Source organism: Petromyzon marinus, chromosome 34 (genome assembly GCF_048934315.1).
Source record: "Petromyzon marinus isolate PM22_M1 ecotype Great Lakes invasive population chromosome 34, UKy_Petmar_22M1.pri1.0, whole genome shotgun sequence".
Taxonomy (NCBI): domain Eukaryota; kingdom Metazoa; phylum Chordata; class Hyperoartia; order Petromyzontiformes; family Petromyzontidae; genus Petromyzon; species Petromyzon marinus.
The window spans coordinates 5,242,637-5,260,145 of record NC_133700.1 but is presented as its reverse complement, the minus strand read 5'-3'; positions in this window follow the sequence as shown (position 1 = coordinate 5,260,145).

The window sequence follows — 17,509 nt, the reverse complement described above, 5'->3', positions numbered from 1 at the left end:
AGGGTGGGTGGGCAGGGGAGTGTTTAGAGGAGTGAGTTTGAGGGTGGGTGGGCAGGGGAGTGCTTAGAGGAGTGGTGTTGAGGGTGGGTGGGCAGGGGAGTGCTTAGAGGAATGGGGTTGAGGGGGATGATGGGGCTCGCACTGCGTGGTGGGGGTTATAAGGTGAGGGAGGGGGCGATAGGAGGGAGGTGTCGTGAGGTGGAGGGGATGAAGGTGAAGTGAGGAGGGGAGGACGGTGGGTTGGTGGGTGGAGAGGAGGAGTTGACGGTGGGGGACGTAGGGTATCTCCAGTGCTGTCATCCAGCAGTGGATTGCTCATGGCTGGTGCATACATGTGGATCCATCTCTGAACCACCAATTTTACTGTCAAGTCGCTGGACTACAGCTCTTGTATGTTTACCGTCACACCTGGAAATTATATTTGAGAGTAACGGCACTCCCAGTGAGGCCCCAAAGAGCTGTACAAGTACAACCCACTAAACCGTATCCCAAACTAAATGAATACTACCGTTCAAGTTGAGTTTGCTAAACCAGGTGAGATATATTTCGATTCAAAGCTTTCGTGACTGCAGGGATTCATCTTCTTGGTTCTTTCGGTAAAGTTACGTAGAAGGAAAATAATAAAATAAAACATAATAAAATATATTCATAATAAAGGTTTTTTTTGGGTTAGATCGCGTTTATTTATAAATGTGTCGTAACCCTCCACCACCCGACACGGCCAATCAGCAAAAAAGTGTCACGTTGACAAAAGACAAATAATTCACTACTTTAGCCCACCGGTGTGTTGAAGAGTGAATCCACATTTACAGTTTGAGTACGACGTTTCGCTGGTAAATACATCCAGCACCGGTGGGCTAAAGTAGTGAATTATTTGTCTTTTGTCAACGTGACACTTTTTTGCCGATTGGCCGTGTCGGGTGGTGGAGGGTTACGACACATTTATAAATAAACGCGATCTAACCCAAAAAAACTTTATTATGAATAATATTGGTCGCGAAAGCCTACATGTTAAACATAATAAAATATACTTCAATGCATGTCAATGGTGATGCACATCCCGTGACAAGAGGATTGAAAAATCCGAGTAACCAGTTTACTTTGTTCATGTCAGGAATGTAGCACAAGTGTTGAGACTGGATGGGAGCCCATCCATAAAAAGTGATATCTATTTTGGTATGTTGGGATAAAGTGTAATACATGGTTGGAAAAAAAACCGACCTTGAGATACTCTGGAACTAAGAAATGCAATTAAATATGAATACAGTAAGTAACCCTGAATCTAAAGTATGTGCGCGCAGGTGAGTTCGTTTGTTAAACTTAATTCACCGGAAGCTATTTTAACTTAAATTTTGATTTAAAGCTTTCGTGACTGCAGGGATTCATATTCTTGGTTCTTTCGGTAAAGTCACGTAGAAGGGAAACAATAAAATAATAAAAATATCAAACAATAAAATTCTCACGACGTTTCGACTGCAACACAAGCAGTCATCATCAGGTGTGAAAACCACAGCAAGAAAATGTGTGGTTTTCACACCTGATGATGACTGCTTGTGTTGCAGTCGAAACGTCGTGATAATTTTATTGTTTTATATCTTTTATTATTTTATTATTTCCCTTCTACGTGACTTCACCGAAAGAACCAAGAATATCTATTTTAACTTATCAACACCAATTTTATCCGAGTATTGGGGTCGACTCATTCACGTCGACCAATCGTCTTGGGAGATGTGGGAGTACCCACACTTGATCCCACCCACCACGAGACCTCCCGATTGACTGTGGTGGCAGCATCTATTATACTGCTGGGTGGACAGAGGCGGGCAGGCGGTGGATTCGGGGGGTGGAGGGGGGGTTAAGAAACTGCCGCGCCCGGAGATAGAATGTAACCGGCGACGTCTGTATTCCAAAACCAGCGTGCCCACCATCAACACACCGCTGTGGTCGTTGTGAGTACCTGGTGCTACGTGCATTAAACATCAGCACTGGGGAGACAAAGGCGGCCGGCCGTGGGTGTTGACCACACCACCACATCGTGTGCCGTGCGGGCCTTCGCGTAAGTCCCCATGCCACTCGCTCAGGGCACCACTTGCCCCAGAAAGGTCTCACCGAGGCTGCGAGTCGGCAGGAGGGGGTGGGACCTTTGCCTTTGGTGCGAGGTGAGAGAAGTGGCGTGACGTCACCACCGTGCACCCGCGGTGATGACGTCACCGGGAATGCACCGCACGGGGAAGCCCCTCCTACATTCCCCACCGAACATGGCCACCGAGTTAGCACGCCCTTGATTACGTCACAGTCGGTTGGGGGGGGTCCTTCCATACTGACCGTGGGAGGGAAGGGGGGGTTATAGGCGTCCGCTGCGATGCCTGAAACAAAAACTTACGTTAGGTTCCGCGTTAACCGGTAAAAATAAGTAGTATTAAAACACTTTTTTTTTAAAACACGCTTTATTGAAATGTACCGTACTAGTAATGGAAGAACTCCACGACTCCAGGAAGTGGCCCCGAAGCTTGCCACAACGTAAGGGGACCGTGGTGATTTACAGCCAACGTCAGTTGAGCGTGGACAATTAGACCCAAGCCGAAACATAACATGTAAAAAATAATGTTGAAAAATATACTTTACATTTTTAATGATAGAATATAGTATTGTCATCAGTATGACATACGTATACCAAGTTTGCAGTCGATACCGCATTGAGAAGTGGGTTAAAATCTAGTTACAAGATTTGAGGATACAACAGACAGTAAATAAAAAGCGTGTAATAATAAAAAAAACCCGCTTTAAAATATATATTTTTTATAACCGGTAAATAAAACTGTCACCGGTTTTTATCGCGCGCGTACAAAAGTACCGAGCCAATACACGTTAGCACGTGTTGTCACAGCTGTTTTAAAACTGTGAAAGGGAAGTTGGCCGTTGCCACAGTGGGGGGTGGTGGTGGGGGCAGCGATTGGCAACGATCTGGCGGCGCGGCCGTCGAACGAACGCCGACAAAGTTTCTCTTCCTGAACCCGGGGCGGAGCCAGGATTTCAGGCCGGCGGTGACATTCAACAAATGTTAATTTCAAGAATGATTTAGAGAGAGTCGGGCTGTTGAACTAGTAGACGCCATCGGTTGGCGGACCACGCTCTGACAATGCAGTTGTCACGGAGTCCGCCAGACCGAGTGTCGTACACTTACACGCAGAATGTCACCCCCCCTGTCACCACCCCTGTCACCACCCCCCCTGTCACCACCCCTGTCACCACCCCCCCTGTCACCACCCCCCCTGTCACCACCCCCCCTGTCACCACCCCTGTCACCACCCCCCCTGTCACCACCCCCCCTGTCACCACCCCCTGGCTTGAACCATCGTTACCGGTTTATGGATTTTGAAAGTGGTCGTCGATTCCTGAAGACGGTTATATCGGGTTATCGTTGAACGTCGGGACCCCCTCGTCTCTTTGCCACCTTTCTCAGAAACTTGTATTTAGACTGGAGGAGGAGGAGCAGGAATCCGATGAGCTATGAAGCTCTTTGTGACAGACGTCCAGTTGGGAGTGGGGGGGGTGTAAACAAGTTACAACAACAAACAATACAACATTAAAACGATATGAGTGCAAAATATTGAAAAGGTAAGCGAATTACTAATTTTGCTATACATATTAATTTACTACTATAACGAGCCAAGGGGCCGTCCATAAATGACGTCACGCACCTGGGGGGGGGGGGGTCAGACATTTGTGATGTGGGACGAGGGAGGGGGGATTTGAGAAATGTGACGTCACATCAAAATGCGCAACTTCAAATAAATATAGACAGCACGTTCTACTTAAGTAAATATACTTTTTAATAAATGTCTTCTCCTACAACATCAGAGTGCAGCGGCACATTAAATACGCACTACAATGACAATAGTTTAAATAAAGATTTAAAGCATGTTTTATTGGGGGGGGGGGGGGGCAGAGCTTTGTGACGTCATATTTGAGGGGGGGTCTGACTTTTTGTGACGCCGTGTGACGAGAGGGGGGGGGGGTAAAAATCGTCCAAAATCGCGTGACGTCATTTATGGACGGCCCCCAAGAATGTCTGTGCGTTCCGCGCGTGACGTCACTAACACGTCAGCCAACCCCCCTCATTAATAATCATGTCCCTATGATCACTGTTACGTTGCAATTATGGCTTTATTTTTTGGTGATTTCGAAAACGTTTTTTGGTTTGGACATGTTTCTTTTTTGTTGTAGTACGGAGTTAGACTGATGGCCTTAATCTAAGTTTTATTGTGGTTGTTGTTGTTTGACTTGCATCCCACTGGGATTTTTGGTGTACGGTGCTTTTTTCAGGAATATTTTGCTGTTTTTTTTCATGGATTTTCTGTTTGCACAGTCACACATAGTCACTTTAAGATGTTTTATTGTTCGTGTTTTTTTGTTTGTTGTGGTTGCACCCGATTCAAGAGCCGAATGGCTCACAGGGCGATACCAAAATAAAGAAACTGAAACTGGTGACGTCCTCCACATGGACCCCACCCCCCTCATTAGTAATCATGAGCAGTGATGTCACTCCACATCGAACAGCCCCCCTCATTAATAATCATGAGCAGTCACGTCACTCCACATCGAACAGCCCCCCTCATTAATAATCATGAAGAGATGACGTCTTCCAAATGAACACTCCCCCGTCATTAATAATAATTAGCGGGTGACGTCACTCCACATGGGGGGCGAGGCGCCTCCTCTCCCTCCTTGACGTCAACTCGCAACCCTCACTACAAAGGCAGAACCCTCACGTTAGGCGATCTTCGTAACGCTGTTGAGACATCAAAGTAATACAATAATTAAAAATACTTTTTTTAAAAAACACGCTTTAATGAAATGTAATGTCCGAGCTGCCCCTCCCCCTGCCCCCTTCGCCCCTCCCCTCCTTCCACACCCCCCGCCCCTCGGCGTGGCTACCCGAGGCTTGCCGTAACGTAAGGGACCGTGGTGATTTACAGCCAACGTGAGTTGAGCGTGGGCAATTAGAGCCGTAAAAATAGTTTTAAATATTTTTTATTTATTTTAAATGATAGAATATAGTATTGTCATCAGTATGACATACCTATACCAAGTTTGCAGTCGATACGACATTGGGAAGACGGTTAAAAGTGAGTTACGATATTTGAGGATACAACAGAGTGAGTTAAATAAAAGCGTGTAAAATGTTTTAAAATATATATATTTTAATGACAGACGGAGTGAGTTAAATAACACATTCCTGCGGAGGGAGCTGGTAGGATCGTTGGGTTGCTCGGTCAATGGCCAGGGTCAACAACGGCGGCACCACGTGGTGTATTCTGCAAATATGCCCGACTGTGAGGGCGGGCACAAGCCGGCGTGAGTAGGTTAAACGTTGAGTTTCATAAGGGCACCACGGGGTGACCAGCCCCTCCCCACCCAGCCCCACCCCTCCCCACCCAGCCCCACCCCTCCCACCCCTCACCCAGCCCCACCCCTCCCCACCCAGCCCCACCCCTCCCAACCCCCACCCAGCCCCTCCCCACCCAGCCCCACCCCCCACCCAGCCCCTCCCCACCCTCCCCACCCAGCCCCTCCGCACCCTCCCCACCCAGCCCCTCCCCACCCTCCCCTCTCCACCCAGCCCCACCCCTCCCATTTTTGGATGCACAACGGACGGACGGACACAATAATCCCCTGTGGGCTGGTGTAACCAGGAGGTTCCTATCAGTAATAGGGTGTAATGTAATAATAATAATGACGTCATGATGAACGAGGGATTATAAGCTTTAAATGAAATAGATCTGTGTCACCACGCCCTTAAAATTTACACACGCATCGATGCAATTAATATCATGTCGCGGTCTGCTTTTCGCTTGCAAGTTTCAGATTTACTGCCATACACCCGTCCTTGGACGGGCAAAAGGCTAGTAAACTATATCAGTACAACAATTATTGCATAATCGCTGCTTACTGTGTTATCCACGAGATGACTCGATCACAGAAATGCCGCGGTGTAGCAAACACAACATCCGAACTTCCCCTTTGAGCGTCAAATTTCGGTGATTTCTGTACGGGCACTTTGAACTTCTTCTGCACCGTACGTAAGCCAACCGTGCTAATCGGAGCGTTGAAGTTTAAGAAAGTTGGGAGAACTAAATATACCCCCGAACGCTTGTAAACGTACGTAAGTACATTTGTTATATGTATTTTTTATGAGTGTTAAAACAATAACGAAGCATTAGAATACGTATTCCAAAGTACTACATACTTACATATAGACCTGCTCCCGCTAAAGACCTGTGACGATTATCTGAACCAGTCCGGGGCCGTCGCCTAGGTCGACCCAGCCTCAAATGAGTACCTGGTATGGGGTGTAAACATCCCCTCTTGGGAGACAAAAGCGGTCGGGCGTAGTGCTGGCCACCAATCCCGTGTACCGTGCTGGCCATCATAGGTGGCTCGCTAACAGCACTTTCCCCAATAGTCTGTTACAGGCTATACGGGGGACCTTTGCCTTTGGAGCCAATGCGCAGTGGGCAGGTCCAGTCGTTGCATATCAGAGGTCACCGGTATCCCAGCACGGCAGTTGAATTAATTGTCAAGATTTTAACCCACCCACCACCTCCACCCAGCAGTATTCATAAATGGGTTCACCACAGTTTGTCGATGGGAAGCAAGGCCGTAGCCATGGAGTCAACATTGGGGGGGACCAAATCTTCCAGGGTGTCTGGGGGTCCCAACCCAGAAAAATATCTAAATTTGAAAACTAATTTCCTGCCTAAAATAAAAAAAATTTCACTAACACATGGGATGGACTTTTTCTTTTTTTGCAATAATGTATAATAGTGTATTGTATTACGTTTCTCTGTTTTAACTTTTTTTTACCATTTCTTGTTTCATTGTATATAATGACAGAGATTAGGGATTAATAAAGAATAACCACAATCATATAAGCAGAAATCTACGCATTGATTCATATGAAGACAAGTCCAGATATTGTGACCAAGGTTTATCAAATAGTTATTTTTATTTACATAGCATAGCAATTATTTTTATAGCAATATATTGGGGGGGGACATTTTGAGCATATTTGAATATTGGGGGGGGGGGATATGTCCCCCCCCCCCAATATGTCCCCCCCCCCAATATGTCCCCCCCAATATAAGTTATAATTACGGCCTTGATGGGAAGGCCAAGTATGGTCGGGTAAAGTGTGGGTACTTCAACATGTTCCAATCCGTCTGCCCAGTGTCGGAGAGCATGCCAAATGCCCTATAAGAGGGCTTCTTCCGATCCTGCAATATCCCTTACAAATTGACCGATAACACCTTCATATACAGAGGACAGCAGAGCGTGGGGGTGGGGGATTTGGCGAAGCCTCACCGCGTGACTGCTGCTTCTTCCCGCTCGTCTGTGAGTCGTTCTCTTCGAGAGTAAGCGAATATTGTGTGGAGGCGCGTTACAAGTTAACAACATCATTATAATTATTGACACTGGCATCACGATACAACGGGAACTATCCAAATGAAACGTTTCAAAAGAAGCCACATTTGCCCTCCCCCCCACCCCCGAGTCTCGCTGCTTTCTGCGCGATGCTCGAGTGTTATGCAAACCCAAGCCACGAAGGGAGAAGTGAGACATTGACTGCCAGGGGGAGGCGACATTGCTCCACGCCGCATTGCGGTCACAACATTGCGCAAAGTTACACGGTGACGGGGGTCAGTGGGACTTAACAGCTGGTGAGTATGTATGTGCGTGTGTGTGTGTATCAATTGTCAGTCGACCCGTGGCACCTGGGTCTGCCCCGTGACCTCCTGCCAGCGGGCGTTCGACACTTCACGTGGCCTCAGGGTGCACATAGCCTGGCACAAGCGTCGTAGTGACGTCACCGCCACTTAGTGGCGAATGGCGGTTGTTGTTGTTGTGTTGTATCAATTGTAGGGAGCGGTAGTGTAGTGGTTAGCGCGCAGCGCTCCAAACTCGGCGACCCGCGTTCGATTCCCGCTCACGGCCAACATCAGTGACGATTATCTGAACCGGGCCTGGGCCTCTCCTAGGCCGACTCAGCCTCAATTGGTGTGGTGTGTAACCATCGCCACAAAGGCGGTGGGCCGTAGTGCTGGCCACCCACTCCCCTGTGTGCCGTGCCGACCTTCGTAGGTGCTCGCTAACAGCACTTGCCCCAACAGTCTATGAAGGTTATACGGGGGATCTTTGTCATCGACATGAAATGCGCTAATGAGGTGACCGTGGCGCTCAGGGGTCATGGATCAGGGCACTGAGCTGGCACAACTTTGATTTGGGCTTCGAATTTGAGTTTTAGCCGCCCGTGATGAACCCGAGTTCTCAAGTGTAACGAGTTTGATAGTCTCAGCATGGTTACCAATGACTGCACAGGAAAACAAAATTACACCTCTTTTTAAAAATATAAATTGTATAAATTCCAGTGCGAATTTGCATTTTCAGTTCGATTGACGCGTGACGAACAATCGCTCCGTACGCGTCAAAAGGCCGCGTCCCTCGTGTGGCTAACAAGAGGCCCATTCACGTGACAGTCGTTTTATAAAGTAATCATCTGGGACCATTGTCTGACACAAGGCGATGCACTGCTGACTGTTCCAAATGGAATTCACACTGACGCTGACAGAACAATTTGTTTATAATTGATCTGGCCGCCAGAGCACCACACTGTGACGATAAACAGAATTTTCCACGCTGGCTCGAATGTTGACTGAGCAGCAGCAGCAGCTGCTGCGGGATCTGGCAGAGGGTAGAAAGTGTTGGCATGGCGTGGTGGCATCACTGACTTCGGCCATGATGACATCTTGATCTGGAACAAAAGGAACACAAATATAACAAGAAAACACAGTGTCCTTTGATCAATATGCTCAAGTCAATCGCCACAGGGGGGCACATGGGATAGAACACTGAACATCCACATTGTGCACAGTATATAAAGGGCTAGCAGGATATAATGGACGGACACAAGTGGAATAACGCAATGTTGCAATACATTATGGATTTATACAGCGTCTAAATAATAACCGCATCTCAAGATTCTGTAAAAAAAAAAGAGTGGACATTATTATTTTATGTAGGGAGGTAGTCAGTCGCAGGCAGAAGATAAAGGCAAGATCTTGAAGCAGCACACTTTGGAGGGGGAAGGACGTAGATGTGTGTGTAGGGCATGAATCTGGCAATAAAATAAAGAGTCAAATTAAATTATTGGTTCTTTCGGTAAAGTCACGTAGAAGGGAAACAATAACATAATAAAAATATAAAACAATAACATTCTCACGACGTTTCGACCACAGCAAGAAACCAGGTAAAAATATTCTTGCTGTGGTTTTCACACCTGATGATGATTGCTTGTGTTACAGTCGAAACGTCGTGAGAATTTTATTGTTTGATATTTTTATTATTATTTTATTGTTTCCCTTTTACGTGACTTTACCAAAAGAACCAAGAATATGAATCCCTGTAGTCACGAAAGCTTTAAATCCAAATTTAAAGAGTCAAATTGTTACTCTTACCTTTCCCGTTTTGAACGTGTTTCCACATTTGGTTTTGCAGTTGTGTCCGTTCAATAACACTGAATGTAACAGCATTCCATTAGCATATACTTTGCATACACTGTTATCGCTTTTCACATCATGTACTGTGAGTGTAAGAAATTGTTTTAGCCAATGAATCGGTGCTTCACCACATGGCGAATGGTTTTCAGCGTCTCTCTTGCACGAAAACATTCAAAAGACGAAGATCCCTCGTATAGCCTTAGCATACTTTTGGAGCAAGGGCTGTTAGCGACCACCTATGAAGGCTGGAACGGTACACGAGGGGGTGGGTGGCCAATACCACGCCCGGCCACCTTTGTCTCCCTAGTGACCATGTTTGCACATTGCACCAGGTACTTATTTGAGGCTAAGTCGACCTAAGGGAGGCCCAGCACCGGTTCAAATAATCGTTACTGGTGTTGGCCGTGAGCGGAAATTGAACTCTGGTCACGGGGTTTGTAGCGCAGTGCCCTAACCACTGCGCCACCGCTCCTTACCGCAAACGCACACACACAACTCTGTATAGACATAATGTATAACCCTTTATACAGTACATGAACCACGGCCAAACTAGGGGTGAAACTCATTTATCAGATTCACAGATGATGATGCAGTTGCGGTCAGTGAACGTAATGTTCTGCGCTGGTACCATCAGCAGATTTATCCTCTGCAATTGGAAATGAAAAATATCAGGTGTGGTCGCCTTTAATAAAGGTGGATTGAAATTAAATAATGGAAAAAAGCTCTCAAAGCCAATTCAGAGACCTTTCCATTTTCCCTGATTGAAAATTCTTACGTTTTGGAGTGATGGGAGTTCTAGTGGCAGTGCCGGGGTAAGGGTTTCAGTGCCGGTGGGAAGTCGACTGTAAGCTCTGGGTATTCTAGTGGTAGTGCTGAGAAGTCGAGTGTAAGCTCTGGGTATTCTAGTGGTAGTGCTGAGAAGTCGAATGTAAGCTCTGGGTATTCTACTGGCAGTGCTGATAAGTCGAGTGTAAGCTCTGGATATTATAATGGTAGTGCTGAGAAGTGGAGTGTAAGCTCTGGGTATTATAATGGTAGTGCTGAAAAGTCGAGTGTAAGCTCTGGATATTCTAGTGGTAGTGCTGAGAAGTCGAGTGTAAGCTCTGGATATTCTAGTGGTCGTGCTGGATGTTCGTAGCGCAGTGCGTTAACCACTACACTACTGCTTCCAGATGTGTACACAAAGACAAAGATCAATTTAACAGATTATTGGGGCAAGTGCTGTTAGCGATAACCTATGAAGGTCAGCAACACGCCCGGCCGCCTTTGTCTCATTTTGAGGTTGAGTCGACCTAGGAGAAGCCCAGGACCGGTTCAGATAATGGTCTCTGGTGTTGGCCGTGAGCTGGTATCGAATTCGGGTCGCCAGGTTTGTAGCGCAGCGCGCTGGCCGCTGCACTACCGCTCGCACGATACACAAGCACACAGAGAGACATTGAAAACACTTGTGCCAATGTGGAAAACACGGTGTATACACAACACACACACGTCCACTTTACCATCACTTATCTGTTGCAGACTGGATCCACACAATAGGCTCCACGCACATTGTTTATAGTTCTTCGATTTATTCACGGCGTGCTCTTTAGGAAATAACCACTCAACGGAAATGTTCAATTCAATTCAGCGTTCATTATTCATTCAGGTGGGAACCACTGAGATGAGACATTATCTCTCTATATTTTTTTTTGCAAAGGAAGACCTGGGCGGGAACGAAACTGCGGTGAAGTTGGGAACATTGTGTAACGTACAAAGGAGGACTGTAACAACGATTTAAATATTTTTTTTTAATTCCCCATTGGCATCGCCAACCAAAAAGTCAAAGTGATGTCCTATTCAGTTGAGCATTGAGGCAATGCTCATCTTCTATTTACAGCCCTTGAGCCAGCGGTGTAAATTCCACATTCATATGGCGGTGGTGGCTGTATCAATAGGACAACCACTGTTGACTTCCCCACAACGTAGAATGACGATGGGCTGTTTTTGAAACCGCAACCATGCCATTGCGAGCCGTGAACTCTGCCTTTGAGCCACGTGGGTGGCTACATTTCCATGACAGGGGTCAAACTCCGCACAGGGCGACCAATGGGCTGTGAGCGAGGTACATAATGGTTTACTCTTACAAGCAGTGTTGATGTGTCTGAGTGACCCTGAGGTCAGAGGTAAGGGAGCATTTTAACCCCTGTAGAATGGTGGCCCTGGGGTCAGAATACTATGTTATAATCAGAGTTTTTATTTATTTATCCTGGGGGAATCCGATGAGCTATGAAGCTCTTTTTCACAGATGTCCAGTAGATATATTATTTGACCCCCCCCCCCTCCCACGTGATATAGTTAACCAACCCAGCCTAATTATATGCCTGGTGAGTCAGAACCCTGAGCTTATTAAACTAAAACTAAACTTTATTTTTATTTACCAGGCAAGGCCCACTGAGCTCTGTAGTTATTTTTCCGAAGCGACCTGCCTAAATATGATAGTTAAACGAAGTGGCTCATCATCATGTGGACATTTCTAGTAGCCAAATTCTCTAAAGGCACATTTCTCAACATGGAGGGAAAAACCGGAGGAGAAAAATCCCACCCGGAAATCTGCTCCAATCGTTTTTGTACCCTGGCGGTGCAAATAATACACTACAACATTCTCGCCCCTGGGGTCCAAATCCTACGAGGTCAAAATACTGCCTCGCACCACCAGCACTACTGACACCCTACGTCTGAATATACGTTTCAGCAACCCGTGATGAAGGCGGTTCCTCAAGCCGGGTGAGTTGAAGTTCTCAGCTCGGTTACTATTCACTGCACACGCACACAATAAAAAACCCATCGGATTATTGTGTCTAGTTTTGCACTTTATTTGGCTAAACTCCAGCTCTGAGAAGTAATTACAGTAATATCAGTCTGACTGTAATGCGACAAATGGTTTGCCTATGAAACGATCTATTTCTGCATCTGTTGTCGGACGCATGGGGCACACTGATCTGCGAGATTTCTGGAGGGATGCTCCGTCTCGTGACGCGAGGCCGCTAGCGCACTCGGAATGAATTGGGAAAACACGTTCGTCGGCAACACTGCCCTAGATAGAACATCTATAAAGTAGCCGATTGTGACTAAGCACGTGGCTTGCCTGTAATCCAACATTGTGGAGGCAGTAGCGGAGGGTTGGTGGATGACCGAGCAAATGCTGTTAAACTCCCTTCCCGTGGGCATCGCCGGGGAGCCGTAGCCTGGCTAGCCAGGATGAAAACCGAACAGCAATAATGTAGACTCCATCTGTTCCATCTGTATGGGATCGAGTGTTTCCCCCTTTCCACGCGTGTTTTTTTTTTCCTCCGGGCGCTCTGGTTTCCTCCCACATGTTCAAACACTCGTCGTTAATAGTCCACATCAGAATCGTCATACTGAATGTATTCTTACTGGAGGAAACCGATGAGCTATAAAGCTTTTTTTTTTAACAGACGTCCATTAGGGGGCGGCTATTGTTGGCGCGCCGGCTCATCGCTTGGATACCTTCCCGTTCGCCTGCAGTTCAAATTCGCGCCTCCGAAAGCGAGGAGATATAACCATGCGACGCATTACAATTTGACAACATTATTATTATCAGACTATTATATAACGTCTAAACTACACGTAGAAAAGGCGCCCGACTTGGGGGTCAAACCCGAGGGGTCTTCCCAGTGCCGGGTTAAGCTAGTGCGGGGCCTGTAGGATATGTTATAAAGGGGACCTAAATATAAAAAAAACACAGATATTAAACACACAAATTTATTACTTGCATAGTAAATTCATTATATATTTTTTTCATTTGCTGTACAGCCAGATAATACGACAAATCGCTCACCTTAAACACCCTGTCGTTCATAAAAGTTGAAGGCAGTATAGTACTATAGTAATCGAGCAAGTGCAGAATCACTGAACCGGAATTTATAGCTTGAAAGTGCGCGGCCCGTAGCACATGCTACCTTTGCTACTAGGATAATCCGGCACTGGGTCCAGCGTACTGCGAGGCATAAGTGTTACCACTACCGCCACGCTGCCGCCAAATGATAACAAACAACACGTGCAGTGCGTTGTGATAACGTGACGCCCTGCGTGCCATGTTAACTTCCCCGTGTCGAGCTCCACTTACAAATCAAAGTAGACGTGTAAGGGGCATGGGTGGAGTTGTGGGTACTGTGGTTGTCGCCACTACATGGTGTACCCGGTGACCTAAGTTCGATTGCCGGCCTCAGCTAATACCGGTGGAGAATGATATCTGACCTGGGTCTAGGCCTCCCCCAGGATAACTCGGCGCTATATGAGCACCTGCGCTGACCAGCATGTTGAAGTATGGTCCAACAACCAATATAAGCCACTCGTCATGGTTAAGCCTTCATTCGGCAGTGGGTTGCCAAATCGCTGTGAAATGGACATATCCATTTTTGCAAATTAAAAACATAAAAAGCATTTTTTTTTCATCAGACGAAGAGAAGGTATTTCAAATAACATACGATGGTGAATTAGAAAGCCAGAATGTATGAGTCACTGATGTCTCTTTGTACTCACTTTGGTTTAAAATCACGCATCACACAGGCCGCGGGCGTCCGTGGGACTACGCCTGTCAGCTGTGGAGCGCCAAGCAATTTGAACCTGTCCTGGGCCTCCCCTAGGTCCACTCAGCCTCAGCGGGTCGACGCCTGTCAAGCGTGGAGCGCCAAACAAATCAAGCAATAGCACGGGGCGGCAGCGGCGGGGCGGGCAAAGCAGCTCAAGGGACCCCGGGATTCATGAATAAAAATCACGTTGAACTAAATATCAGCTCCAACGAGTAATTAATTAACGTAGCAAGCTCATTATGCAATTTCCATCTCTGCGTTGTCTGGGTCTCTGTTCTTGCATCTCACTGCGTCTCTGGTCTAGGACGCGTCTCTCTCGTCTCGTCCCACCTCTCTTGTCCGCATCCCTTTTGTCACCCGACTCGTGAAGTGAGTTGTGGTTAAATTTTGACTTAAAACTTTCGTGACTGCAGGAATTCATATTCTTGGTTCTTTCGGTAAAGTCACGTAGGTAGAAAATAAAAATAAAAAATTATAAAGTAAAAAAATAAAGGCAAAAAAAAACTCCACGACGTTTCGATCGCAACACAAGCGGTCTTCATCAGGCGGAGAGAAAATCGCTTGTGTTTTTGCCTTTATTTTAAATTTGATTAAAAAAAAATTCTACCTACGTGACTTTACCGAAAGAACCAAGAATATGAGTTGTGGTTGCCACCTGTTACAGGAGACTGCACAGTTTTCAATAGACTTAGGCGAACTGAGAGATGTGTCCGGGTTTGGGTTTACCGCGGAAAAAGGTGGCAACCCCAGACGGGGAGTGGAGGTTGGAAAATTATTTCTCTAAAGCCGCTCCCGCTACACACACAATGGGCCGACCCCAGCCCTGCGGCTGCGAGAAGGGAGGGCGGGTGGTAGGAAGAGCACGTGGAGAGAGGGGGGGTTGAGAAGAAGCGGAAACGACGAGACCCCTAGGACCCCCCCCCCCACCTATCCACCCTCCGCACCTGGGAGCGAAACGACTCTCGTTGAGTTAAAGATAAGAAAGTAATCAGGGAAGTGCACGTCCTGCCCGCTGCCACGCAGCATCTGTGTTTGAGTATGTCACGCAGCATCTGTGTTTGAGTATGTCACGCAGCATCTGTGTTTGAGTATGTCACGCAGCATCTGTGTTTGAGTATGTCACGCAGCATCTGTGTTTGAGTATGTCACGCAGCATCTGTGTTTGAGTATGTCACGCAGCATCTGTGTTTGAGTATGTCACGCAGCATCTGTGTTTGAGTATGTCACGCAGCATCTGTGTTTGAGTATGTCACGCAGCATCTGTGTTTGAGTATGTCACGCAGCATCTGTGTTTGAGTATGTCACGCAGCATCTGTGTTTGAGTATGTCACGCAGCATCTGTGTTTGAGTATGTCACGCAGCATCTGTGTTTGAGTATGTCACGCAGCATCTGTGTTTGAGTATGTCACGCAGCATCTGTGTTTGAGTATGTCACGCAGCATCTGTGTTTGAGTATGTCACGCAGCATCTGTGTTTGAGTATGTCACGCAGCATCTGTGTTTGAGTATGTCACGCAGCATCTGTGTTTGAGTATGTCACGCAGCATCTGTGTTTGAGTATGTCACGCAGCATCTGTGTTTGAGTATGTCACGCAGCATCTGTGTTTGAGTATGTGCCTGCTCGCGCACACACAGACTAACGTAACGACGAAGACCCCCCCTTCCCCGTATCCTGGTGGGGGCAAGTGCTGTTAGCAAGTAGCACCTATGAAGGCCAGTGGCGATGTTTATACACGACACCAGGTACTCATTTGAGGCTGAGTCGACCTAGGAGAGGCCCAGTACCGGTTCGGATAAGCATCACTGGTGTTGGCCGTGAGCGGGAATCGAACTCGCGTCGTTGCGCAGCGCCACCAAAGATCCCCCGTGAAGCCTGTAACAGACTGTTGGGGCAAGTGGTGTTAGCGAGCACCTATGAAGGCCGACACTGTGGCACACGAGGGGGTGGGTGGCCAGCACCACGCCCGGCCGCCTTTGTCCCTCCCCCCCCCCCCCCCAGTGGCAATGTTGACACACCGCACCAGTTACTAATTTAAAGCCGAGTCGACCTAGGGGAGGCCCGGTACCGGTTTAAATAATCGACCGCGGGCGGGAATCGAACCCGGGTGGCCGGCATCGTAGCGCAGAGCGCTTAACCGCTACACCGCCGCTCCCCCACTGTGAGCGGGAATGGAATTCGCGTCAACGCGCGGCGCCACCGCTCCCCAACACGGACGCGCGCGCGAGGGTTTGCGACCCCTTTGGTATGAAAAGCCGAGGCATATCACGGGGGAGAAGGAAGAAGAAAGGTTATCGCACAATACCACAAAGCGGGGAGATGTGCACGCAACTGACTTCTCGACACCAAACGCGTTAACCAGACATGTTCACAACGATTCCTGGTCCTTCCTATCCCGCGATGTCTCCGCAGAGGGGAACCGCGCCTCTGACTGCCCGTTGCCTTTGAGCGGTGTCGTATTACGCAACTGATAATAACAGGGGTGTTTTAATGTCCCGGGATGACCTTACGGATCTTCCAGGATGGCAGCTGCCTTCCCCATAAGATGACGGCAGTGGGAAAATCAGGACTGGGTAACAATGCGTGCAAAGACGGCACAACGTAACAGCCGCCTTCGTCTCCCCAGTGCTAATGTGTACCACACTGCACCACGTCATTGATAAGGCCGAATCAATCTACACGGAGTCCGGTTCAGATGTTTGCCACTGGTGTTGACCGTTCGCGATAATCATTTCAGTTCATTTCAGTTGAGGTCACCGCGATCCACGCAACCTCTCCATTCCCGTCGCCCCCCCCCGCCTTCGTCTGCCCCCTCCACCCCTCCCCTCCCCGTCCACCCCTCCCCTTTCTACCCCCCCCCCCCCCCATTTCCCACGGAGGGAAATTTAAAGATCTCGAGCAAGCTGTGCACATTGAAGTGGCGCGGTGTGGTGCATTTTCTGGTGCCATTTTCCAGATCAGAGCAAATCACTCAGTAAGCTTCTAAAAGGCTCTTATTTTAAACTCTGTAAGGAGAACAACTTGCAGAGGTTTAATTTTGTGGATGTTAAAAGCGCAAGTTAACTATTCTTTTAAAGGGCTCCAAATTCGACCGGGATGGTCATTGGGCTCATATGGGCTAGGTCAGAGTACTCTCAACCGCCACAGTCCACTGACACAATCTACCACACGGCCATCCTTCCACTCTTATGAAAATTATACAATATTAATAAATGCTCATCTTGTCGTTTAGTCAATCAGCCCCCTCGCCTTCCAGAACAATATGATTTCGAGGAAAATCTGCGTCAATGTCAACAGGGGCGAAGCCAGGATTTCAGGCCGGGGTGACATTCAACAAATTTTAATTTCAAGAATGATTAGAGA